Below are 12,791 nucleotides of genomic sequence, written 5' to 3' on the forward strand. Positions count from 1 at the left end.
GGCTTTAGTTAAATCACCATGAATATATACCACTGTGCTGGCTTTAGTTAAATCACCATGAATATATACCACTGTGCTGGCTTTAGTTAAATCACCATGAATATATACCACTGCGCTCGCTTTAGTTAAATCACCATGAATATATACCACTGTGCTGGCTTTAGTTAAATCACCATGAATATACCACTGCGCTGGCTTTAGTTAAATCACCATGAATATATACCACTGTGCTGGCTTTAGTTAAATCACCATGAATATATACCACTGTGCTGGCTTTAGTTAAATCACCATGAATATATACCACTGCGCTGGCTTTAGTTAAATCACCATGAATATACCACTGCGCTGGCTTTAGTTAAATCACCATGAATATACCACTGAGCTGGCTTTAGTTAAATCACCATGAATATACCACTGCGCTGGCTTTAGTTAAATCACCGTGAATATACCACTGTGCTGGCTTTAGTTAAATCACCATGAATATACCACTGTGCTGGCTTTAGTTAAATCACCATGAATATACCACTGTGCTGGCTTTAGTTAAATCACCATGAATATACCACTGCGCTGGCTTTAATTAAATCACCATGAATATACCACTGTGCTGGCTTTAGTTAAATCACCATGAATATATACCACTGTGCTGGCTTTAGTTAAATCACCATGAATATATACCACTGTGCTGGCTTTAGTTAAATCACCATGAATATATACCACTGCGCTGGCTTTAGTTAAATCACCATGAATATATACCACTGCGCTGGCTTTAGTTAAATCACCATGAATATACCACTGCGCTGGCTTTAGTTAAATCACCATGAATATACCACTGTGCTGGCTTTAGTTAAATCACCATGAATATACCACTGCGCTGGCTTTAGTTAAATCACCATGAATATACCACTGAGCTGGCTTTAGTTAAATCACCATGAATATACCACTGCGCTGGCTTTAGTTAAATCACCATGAATATACTACTGAGCTGGCTTTAGTTAAATCACCATGAATATACCACTGCGCTGGCTTTAGTTAAATCACCATGAATATACCACTGCGCTGGCTTTAGTTAAATCACCATGAATATACCACTGTGCTGGCTTTAGTTAAATCACCATGAATATACCACTGCGCTGGCTTTAGTTAAATCACCATGAATATACCACTGAGCTGGCTTTAGTTAAATCACCATGAATATATACCACTGTGCTGGCTTTAGTTAAATCACCATGAATATATACCACTGTGCTGGCTTTAGTTAAATCACCATGAATATACCACTGAGCTGGCTTTAGTTAAATCACCATGAATATATACCACTGTGCTGGCTTTAGTTAAATCACCATGAATATACCACTGTGCTGGCTTTAGTTAAATCACCATGAATATATACCACTGTGCTGGCTTTAGTTAAATCACCATGAATATATACCACTGTGCTGGCTTTAGTTAAATCACCATGAATATATACCACTGAGCTGGCTTTAGTTAAATCACCATGAATATATACCACTGTGCTGGCTTTAGTTAAATCACCATGAATATATACCACTGTGCTGGCTTTAGTTAAATCACCATGAATATATACCACTGTGCTGGCTTTAGTTAAATCACCATGAATTAGGGCTGGGCGATATGACGATATTATATAAATATCGGGTACAGTTCATTAACGATACACTTTTTCAACGTATCGTGGATATCGTGATGTTTTGCCCAAGAGGATTGTGTCGCGTCAATCTGTCCACACGTTACTCGTTCATATCTCAGCCTGTGCTGAGATATGCCCATTCCGCGGTCTGTTAATAAAGTTTTCAATCAGACAGATGTATGGAAAGGCTTTTATTATAACATTCGTTGTAGTAAAATCATTATGCCTCATTTAGTCATCCTGTGGTGCACTGGTCTCCTACTCGACGGCCGCGGGGAGCTAACGTTAGTAGCTTTGTTGACGTTGTTCAGCCACAGGACATTCAGGAAGTAAAAAACTAGGAGCTTGCCGATTGGTGCTAAGAACAGCAGGGCGGGTGCAAGCGCTGTGACGTAATTGGCAGACTCGACTGTCAATCAAAATTATATGTTTCCGTCAGAATGAATGAGTGAAGACTTTGTTAAAGGGTTGCAGAATGGGTACAATACAGTACAGGAGGATGAAGACCAGAAAAAGACTTTCGACTTTTTTACATAAGGGTCCTCCATTTTCAATTCATCAAAACATTTAGAGACATACATATATACAGTAGTTTCATTAAAATGCTATTGATTGATTGATTGATTGATTGATTTAAAACTTTATTAACATATTGCAGAATGGGTACAGTACAGCTCAATACATACAATTGTTAAGGGGATGCAGACCAGAGAAAGACTTTAGTCTTGTTTACATCAGGGTCCCCCATTTTCAATTCATCATATTTCATATCTAAATCATATAATATCTCATTGCTAAATATATGCAATATATAATCTAATAATCTAAATCTAATATATAATATAAAAATGCTAAATGCATGGGTATTTTATTTTGTCTTTAATGTTAGCTTGCAAAATCAAATACTGTCTTGGTAAGCCTCATAATGAATTGTTTGGGGTAAAAAAGAAAAACATCGTGATGTGTATCGTGTATCGCCGAAAGGTCAGAAAATATCGTGATATCATATTTAGGCCATATCGCCCAGCCCTACCATGAATATACCACTGTGCTGGCTTTAGTTAAATCACCATGAATATACCACTGAGCTGGCTTTAGTTAAATCACCATGAATATATACCACTGCGCTGGCTTTAGTTAAATCACCATGAATATACACCACTGTGCTGGCTTTAGTTAAATCACCATGAATATACACCACTGCGCTGGCTTTAGTTAAATCACCATGAATATACCACTGCGCTGGCTTTAGTTAAATCACCATGAATATACCACTGCGCTGGCTTTAGTTAAATCACCATGAATATACCACTGTGCTGGCTTTAGTTAAATCACCATGAATATACCACAGCGCTGGCTTTAGTTAAATCACCATGAATATACCACTGCGCTGGCTTTAGTTAAATCACCATGAATATACCACTGCGCTGGCTTTAGTTAAATCACCATGAATATACCACTGTGCTGGCTTTAGTTAAATCACCATGAATATATACCACTGTGCTGGCTTTAGTTAAATCACCATGAATATACCACTGTGCTGGCTTTAGTTAAATCACCATGAATATACCACTGCGCTGGCTTTAGTTAAATCACCATGAATATACCACTGTGCTGGCTTTAGTTAAATCACCATGAATATACCACTGCGCTGGCTTTAGTTAAATCACCATGAATATACCACTGCGCTGGCTTTAGTTAAATCACCATGAATATACCACTGCGCTGGCTTTAGTTAAATTTCCATGAATATACCACTGTGCTGGCTTTAGTTAAATCACCATGAATATACCACTGTGCTGGCTTTAGTTAAATCACCATGAATATACCACTGAGCTGGCGTTAGTTAAATCACCATGAATATATACCACTGCGCTGGCTTTAGTTAAATCACCATGAATATACACCACTGTGCTGGCTTTAGTTAAATCACCATGAATATACCACTGCGCTGGCTTTAGTTAAATCACCATGAATATACCACTGCGCTGGCTTTAGTTAAATCACCATGAATATACCACTGTGCTGGCTTTAGTTAAATCACCATGAATATACCACAGCGCTGGCTTTAGTTAAATCACCATGAATATACCACTGCGCTGGCTTTAGTTAAATCACCATGAATATACCACTGCGCTGGCTTTAGTTAAATCACCATGAATATACCACTGTGCTGGCTTTAGTTAAATCACCATGAATATATACCACTGTGCTGGCTTTAGTTAAATCACCATGAATATACCACTGTGCTGGCTTTAGTTAAATCACCATGAATATACCACTGCTGGCTTTAGTTAAATCACCATGAATATACCACTGCGCTGGCTTTAGTTAAATCACCATGAATATACCACTGCGCTGGCTTTAGTTAAATCACCATGAATATACCACTGCGCTGGCTTTAGTTAAATCACCATGAATATACCACTGCGCTGGCTTTAGTTAAATCACCATGAATATACCACTGCGCTGGCTTTAGTTAAATCACCATGAATATACCACTGTGCTGGCTTTAGTTAAATCACCATGAATATACCACAGCGCTGGCTTTAGTTAAATCACCATGAATATATACCACTGCGCTGGCTTTAGTTAAATCACCATGAATATACCACTGAGCTGGCTTTAGTTAAATCACCATGAATATACCACTGCGCTGGCTTTAGTTAAATCACCATGAATATACCACTGAGCTGGCTTTAGTTAAATCACCATGAATATACCACTGCGCTGGCTTTAGTTAAATCACCATGAATATACCACTGTGCTGGCTTTAGTTAAATCACCATGAATATACCACTGCGCTTGCTTTAGTTAAATCACCATGAATATACCACTGCGCTGGCTTTAGTTAAATCACCATGAATATACCACTGTGCTGGCTTTAGTTAAATCACCATGAATATACCACTGTGCTGGCTTTAGTTAAATCACCATGAATATATACCACTGTGCTGGCTTTAGTTAAATCACCATGAATATATACCACTGCGCTGGCTTTAGTTAAATCACTATGAATATACCACTGTGCTGGCTTTAGTTAAATCACCATGAATATATACCACTGCGCTGGCTTTAGTTAAATCACCATGAATATACCACTGTGCTGGCTTTAGTTAAATCACCATGAATATATACCACTGTGCTGGCTTTAGTTAAATCACCATGAATATATACCACTGCGCTGGCTTTAGTTAAATCACTATGAATATACCACTGTGCTGGCTTTAGTTAAATCACCATGAATATACCACTGTGCTGGCTTTAGTTAAATCACCATGAATATACCACTGTGCTGGCTTTAGTTAAATCACCATGAATATATACCACTGCGCTGGCTTTAGTTAAATCACCATGAATATACCACTGCGCTGGCTTTAGTTAAATCACCATGAATATATACCACTGTGCTGGCTTTAGTTAAATCACCATGAATATACCACTGTGCTGGCTTTAGTTAAATCACCATGAATATATACCACTGCGCTGGCTTTAGTTAAATCACCATGAATATACCACTGTGCTGGCTTTAGTTAAATCACCATGAATATATACCACTGCGCTGGCTTTAGTTAAATCACCATGAATACACCACTGAGCTGGCTTTAGTTAAATCACCATGAATATATACCACTGTGCTGGCTTTAGTTAAATCACCATGAATATACCACTGCGCTGGCTTTAGTTAAATCACCATGAATATACCACCTGCGCTGGCTTTAGTTAAATCACCATGAATACACCACTGCGCTGGCTTTAGTTAAATCACCATGAATATACCACTGTGCTGGCTTTAGTTAAATCACCATGAATATACCACCTGCACTGGCTTTAGTTAAATCACCATGAATATACCACAGCGCTGGCTTTAGTTAAATCACCATGAATATACCACTGAGCTGGCTTTAGTTAAATCACCATGAATATACCACTGTGCTGGCTTTAGTTAAATCACCATGAATATACCACTGTGCTGGCTTTAGTTAAATCACCATGAATATACCACTGTGCTGGCTTTAGTTAAATCACCATGAATATACTACTGAGCTGGCTTTAGTTAAATCACCATGAATATACCACCTGCACTGGCTTTAGTTAAATCACCATGAATATACCACAGCGCTGGCTTTAGTTAAATCACCATGAATATATACCACTGTGCTGGCTTTAGTTAAATCACCATGAATATATACCACTGTGCTGGCTTTAGTTAAATCACCATGAATATACCACTGCGCTGGCTTTAGTTAAATCACCATGAATATACACCACTGTGCTGGCTTTAGTTAAATCACCATGAATATACCACTGCGCTGGCTTTAGTTAAATCACCATGAATATATACCACTGTGCTGGCTTTAGTTAAATCACCATGAATATATACCACTGCGCTGGCTTTAGTTAAATCACCATGAATATACACCACTGTGCTGGCTTTAGTTAAATCACCATGAATATACCACTGCGCTGGCTTTAGTTAAATCACCATGAATATATACCACTGTGCTGGCTTTAGTTAAATCACCATGAATATATACCACTGCGCTGGCTTTAGTTAAATCACCATGAATATATACCACTGTGCTGGCTTTAGTTAAATCACCATGAATATATACCACTGTGCTGGCTTTAGTTAAATCACCATGAATATACCACTGTGCTGGCTTTAGTTAAATCACCATGAATATACCACTGCGCTGGCTTTAGTTAAATCACCATGAATACACCACTGCGCTGGCTTTAGTTAAATCACCATGAATATACCACCTGCACTGGCTTTAGTTAAATCACCATGAATATACCACAGCGCTGGCTTTAGTTAAATCACCATGAATATACCACTGAGCTGGCTTTAGTTAAATCACCATGAATATACCACTGTGCTGGCTTTAGTTAAATCACCATGAATATACCACTGTGCTGGCTTTAGTTAAATCACCATGAATATACCACTGTGCTGGCTTTAGTTAAATCACCATGAATATACCACTGAGCTGGCTTTAGTTAAATCACCATGAATATACTACTGAGCTGGCTTTAGTTAAATCACCATGAATATACCACTGTGCTGGCTTTAGTTAAATCACCATGAATATACCACTGAGCTGGCTTTAGTTAAATCACCATGAATATACCACTGCGCTGGCTTTAGTTAAATCACCATGAATATACCACTGTGCTGGCTTTAGTTAAATCACCATGAATATACCACTGTGCTGGCTTTAGTTAAATCACCATGAATATATACCACTGTGCTGGCTTTAGTTAAATCACCATGAATATACCACTGTGCTGGCTTTAGTTAAATCACCATGAATATATACCACTGCGCTGGCTTTAGTTAAATCACCATGAATATAGCACTGAGCTGGCTTTAGTTAAATCACCATGAATATACCACTGCGCTGGCTTTAGTTAAATCACCATGAATATACCACTGCGCTGGCTTTAGTTAAATCACCATGAATATACCACTGTGCTGGCTTTAGTTAAATCACCATGAATATATACCACTGTGCTGGCTTTAGTTAAATCACCATGAATATACCACTGTGCTGGCTTTAGTTAAATCACCATGAATATATACCACTGCGCTGGCTTTAGTTAAATCACCATGAATATAGCACTGAGCTGGCTTTAGTTAAATCACCATGAATATACCACTGCGCTGGCTTTAGTTAAATCACCATGAATATACCACTGCGCTGGCTTTAGTTAAATCACCATGAATATACCACTGCGCTGGCTTTAGTTAAATCACCATGAATACACCACTGCGCTGGCTTTAGTTAAATCACCATGAATATACCACTGCGCTGGCTTTAGTTAAATCACCATGAATATACCACTGCGCTGGCTTTAGTTAAATCACCATGAATATACCACTGCGCTGGCTTTAGTTAAATCACCATGAATATATACCACTGTGCTGGCTTTAGTTAAATCACCATGAATATACCACTGTGCTGGCTTTAGTTAAATCACCATGAATATACCACTGCGCTGGCTTTAGTTCAATCACCATGAATATACCACTGTGCTGGCTTTAGTTAAATCACCATGAATATACCACTGGCTTTAGTTAAATCACCATGAATATACCACTGGCTTTAGTTAAATCTCCATGAATATACCACTGTGCTGGCTTTAGTTAAATCACCATGAATATACCACTGCGCTGGCTTTAGTTAAATCTCCATGAATATACCACTGTGCTGGCTTTAGTTAAATCACCATGAATATACCACTGCGCTGGCTTTAGTTCAATCACCATGAATATACCACTGCGCTGGCTTTAGTTAAATCACCATGAATATACACCACTGTGCTGGCTTTAGTTAAATCACCATGAATATACCACTGCGCTGGCTTTAGTTAAATCACCATGAATATATACCACTGTGCTGGCTTTAGTTAAATCACCATGAATATACCACTGTGCTGGCTTTAGTTAAATCACCATGAATATACCACTGCGCTGGCTTTAGTTCAATCACCATGAATATACCACTGAGCTGGCTTTAGTTAAATCACCATGAATATACCACTGAGCTGGCTTTAGTTAAATCACCATGAATATACCACTGTGCTGGCTTTAGTTAAATCACCATGAATATACCACTGTGCTGGCTTTAGTTAAATCACCATGAATATACCACTGTGCTGGCTTTAGAATGTTGTAGAAAGTTCCAACTGCCAACTGCATTTGAAATTCCATAGCAAAAATACATCTTTAGGAACTATTTTTCTACGCCAAGTTCACTGAAATCGATATAAAAGCCTAGAATTGTCTGTATTCATCCTATATTTTCCCCGACGGTGCAGCTTGCTGTATAAAAGCAATAATACACGAGAACCAGTGGAATATCAGGAATATTGCCACTCGGTGACTCGAGCTTCGCTCTCCTGGCTGCGGGCGCATCACAGCCGTGGCAATATTCCTGCTATTCCACTGGTTCTCGTGTATTATTGCTTAAATATGTGTTTATATACTGTATGCATATACATGCCAATCATTCGCTCTTTCAAGTTTCAAGTTTCAAGTTTCTTTAATAGTTGTCATACAGAAGTACAGAATACTTTTGTACAAAATGCTTCTTACTGTTGCGCTCCAGAGACTGTGCATGACAAGATAAGTATGAAATAAAAACATAGTAAAAATTAGAAGTAAAAAAAAAGAGGTCACAGTGTTCAGTTTAGACATATGTACAATGTTCGTAGACGTAGTTACCATACAATATACAATACTGTGCAGTGTACTAATATACAATACTATATAGTGCAAGGCATAAATGGACGAGGTGCAGTTTAGGTACAATTCACAGTAGGTGTACGAGTTGTAGTGCAAATCCTTTATCAATAAATATAAAGTGTAAGTGTGTTTGTGTGATCTAAAGTGTGGAGAGTGGGTGCTGCAGTGTGTTGTTTGTTTGAGTGAGTGTGTGCGTGTGGGTGTGTGTGCTGTGTGCATTTGATGGTTGTTGCATAGTGATTATTGTTCGTTTAGCGATTATTGTTCGTTTAGCAGCCTGATGGCCTGGGGATAGAAGCTCCTTCTGAGTCTTTCTGTGCTCGCCATAAGACTCCGGTATCGCTTGCCTGACGGCAGCAGTTCAAAGAGGCAGTTGTTCGGGTGGCTCGAGTCCTTAATAATTCTCTTAGCCTTCCCCTTGCACCGCTTGTTGTAAATGTTCTGGAGGGTGGGAAGCCCCCCTCTAATTGTGCGTTCGGCTGAACGTGTCACTCTTTGTAGTCTGCTACGGTCTTGTGCAGTGCTATTCCCAAACCAGGAGGTGATGTTGCCGGTCAGGATGCTCTCTATTGTACATGAGTAGAAGTTCCTAAGGATCTTCTGACTGACTTGGAACTTCCTTAGGCGCCTGAGGAAGTAGAGGCGTTGTCGTGCCTTCTTCACAACACTGTCAATGTGTGTGGTCCATGTCAAGTCCTCGGATATGTGGGCTCCGAGGTACTTGAAACTGTTCACTCTCTCAACTGGTGCCCCGTCGATGCTGAGGGGGCTGTAGTCCTTGACCCCCGACCTCCTGAAGTCCACAATCATTCTATTCTCCATCCATAGCAACACCGTATCACTGACACCCTGATGGGGGATGCCCTTTTAACTGCCCATCTGAGGTTTCTCTGTTGCTAGGTTACAGGAAGTCGTTCCTTATCTTCATTGGGGAAAGTCTATTGGTGTTGTACAATTTTGGATTTTATGTTTATTTTATTTTATTTGGGCACTTGAATAAAATGGAGGCAATTGGTTGTCATTCTGGGCTCTACATCTGACTTGACTTACTATGAATACGACCTACTACAGTATATATATATATATATATATATATATATATATATATATACATACATATAATATATATAATACTACCTACTACAGCCAGTTCAAATGGGGAACAAAGTCATTTCCCCTCAAAAAGAAAAGTACAAACCCAGTGCTTGGTGCTATAATCATAATCAAATGTCCAAACATGAAAGGTTTTTAGCCCTACAACCTGCACGGTCTCTATCATTTTGGTGCTATTTACCTTTTGGAGATCACAGAAATTAAAGGTAAAATGCACTTTAAAAAGACTGAAAATGCATCTAGCAAACCTTGAATCCATTTTGTTTTGTAAATTACATTGTCACTCACTCATTACCAGTGTTCATTTGTGTTACTTTCTTTATTATTATATATATATAGTAGTGCTGTCAATCGATTAAAATATTTAACTTGATTAATCGCATGATTGTCCATAGTTAACTCGCGATTAATCGCAAATTAGTCTAATTTTTTTATTTTTATTTTTTTTCTACCTTAAACAGATCTTTTTCAAGTTCCAAGTTTTAATACTCTTATCAACATGCGAGTCAACAAATGCTTGCTTTATGCAGACATTTAAAGGGGACATGTACTGCTATTCCTAGCACTATTTGGGCAACTTTACACAATTCCTGTTAGTCTATTGAAGACATCTGTAAGTTTTTTTTCAAAAAAATGCATCGTTTTATATTTCTAATCAAGTACTCAAAACCATCATTTTTCAGCTTCAAGATTTCAGGCTGTTATGGCCTGGCTCCGCCCATAAGCACTTTGAGTGACGGTCAGTCCACACAGTCTGCGACTGGTAGACAGATAGAGAGAGAGAGAGGGCGGGGGGGTGCGAGAGAGAGAGAGAGAGAGAGAAAAAAAAGACAGGCCGTCTCTTCCTTTCGTTTTTTCTCTCCCTGCGGCAGCTTGTGGGGGGGGGGGGGGGGGGGCCTCCCTTCCTCCCCTCTCCCGTGTGGCGCGGCAGGTCCCCCCCCCCTCCCCCAAGTGCTCCCTCCCTCTCTCTCTGTCTCCCTCTCTCTCTCTGTCTCTCCCTCTCTCTCCCTCTCTCTCTCCCTCTATCTCTCTCTCTCTCTCCCTCCAGAGTATGCAGAGGTGTCGGGTTTCACTCTGCCTCGCAGTATGAGGAAGTGGTTTTCCACTCGCTGTCTAGTCTAGGTAGATTGTGGGCGGGCATTAGCTACAACCACAGAGCCAATCACATCACTGTCTTCTACCCAGAGCCTGAGTAACGTCATTCAGGCCCTTCAAATCAGGATGGACTAATTTACTGGAGCAGGAAATTATCTGAGCTGAATCAGAGCAATCCGCCAATATGGTATTTAGACACTAAAACACATTGATACTAACTCCTATTACTATAATACAATGCTAGAGACTGAAAAATGACATTTATAGTACATGTCTCCTTTAACACAAAAGGATGACCCTCATGCATTGCAAATTTGCATCAAATTCAAAACAGAGTGATGCACAAAATAACTTAAAAGAAAATAATAATTTAAAACAATGAATAAAGTGTGCATGAAATAATAGGGGAAAGAAAACGTTAGGAACGTGTTACATTCACCCACACAAGGGCTGAGGACTCACCCCCCCCTCTCTCTCTCTCACACACACTCTCCCAGCTCTCTTTCTCTCTTGCCCCTTCCTCATCTCTCTCACCCCCCTCTCTCTTGCTATATATCTCACACACACACACACACACACACACACACACACACACACACACACACACACACTTCAGAAACAAACATAGTATCAATGAGAGCATCAATAATACACCTGAGTGAAGTCTAGTAAAAAAAAAAAAAAACGTAAAAGTTAATCCTGAGTTAAAAAAAATGTGGCGTTAATAGAATCGGGCGATAACGCGTTAAATACCGCGTTAACTTTGACAGCCTTAATATATATATATATATATATATATATATATATATATATATTAGAGGTGGGCATAGATACATTTTTTTAATCTAGATTAATCTATCTGCAATCCTGGATTTAATCTAGATTCATCTAGATTAAAATGGCTAAAAAAAAAAGAAAAAAAACCTGCCGAAGGCATTCAAAATATGTGTGTTCTACCCAAATAATGACCAGAAGTAAGTCCTTACTTTTTCTTTCCTCCTTATGTTTCTCAGGCCAGGTGGCCCATTACACCATGAGCCCATCTCCCGTTTCCAAAATGCATTACAGACTGTTTGAAAAAGCTGTTTTGCTATGATAATTGGTAATGAAATATCAAAATAATGTTCAATAAGATGTACTTGTGTTTAATAAGTTGTTTTATTCAGAAGTTAACACAAATAAATAATATTACCAGTACAGTACAGTATCTAGCACACTCTCAGGAGCAAAACAGAAAGAATCATTTCAAACTTGAACTATGTGACATGGCTTGACTCAACTGCTCCAGTGGAGTTGCTCAGTGGCCAATGGTGTCAACTGTGGTTGTACTGGGCAGCTCCCAGGTGTGAATGGAACTGTGTGAATGTGAAGCAGGGCGTTCCTGAAAAAGAGCATCTGTGCTCAGCGAACCTACCCTGGGTAAATCAAGGTAAAAAAAATTTTTCTTTTTTTTTAAGGGTGCGTTAATTATATTATCGCGCAATACTAGTATAGCGTTAACGCAGCACGTTAACGCTGTTAACGGCCCAGCTCTAATATATATACAGTATATATATTTAATCTCTTACCTGTGTGTGTGTTCTATCTGGACCCCCAGGAAGAGTAGCTGTTAGCATTTCTAACGGCTTAATGAGGATCCTAATAAACTCACAACTACCCCGCCCCCTTTCCTCGATCCTCCAA

General features: G+C 39.0%; 1 protein-coding gene across 1 annotated transcript in view; it reads left to right on the plus strand.

Moving 5' to 3' along the window:
• Window positions 1-12,791, plus strand: part of wbp2 (WW domain binding protein 2) — a 55,777-nt gene that overhangs the window by 12,401 nt on the left and 30,585 nt on the right. The gene's annotated exons all lie outside the window — the stretch shown is intronic.

The sequence above is a fragment of the Notolepis coatsorum genome (genome assembly GCF_963971535.1).
Source record: "Notolepis coatsorum genome assembly, chromosome: 10".
In the NCBI taxonomy this organism is placed as follows: domain Eukaryota; kingdom Metazoa; phylum Chordata; class Actinopteri; order Aulopiformes; family Paralepididae; genus Notolepis; species Notolepis coatsorum.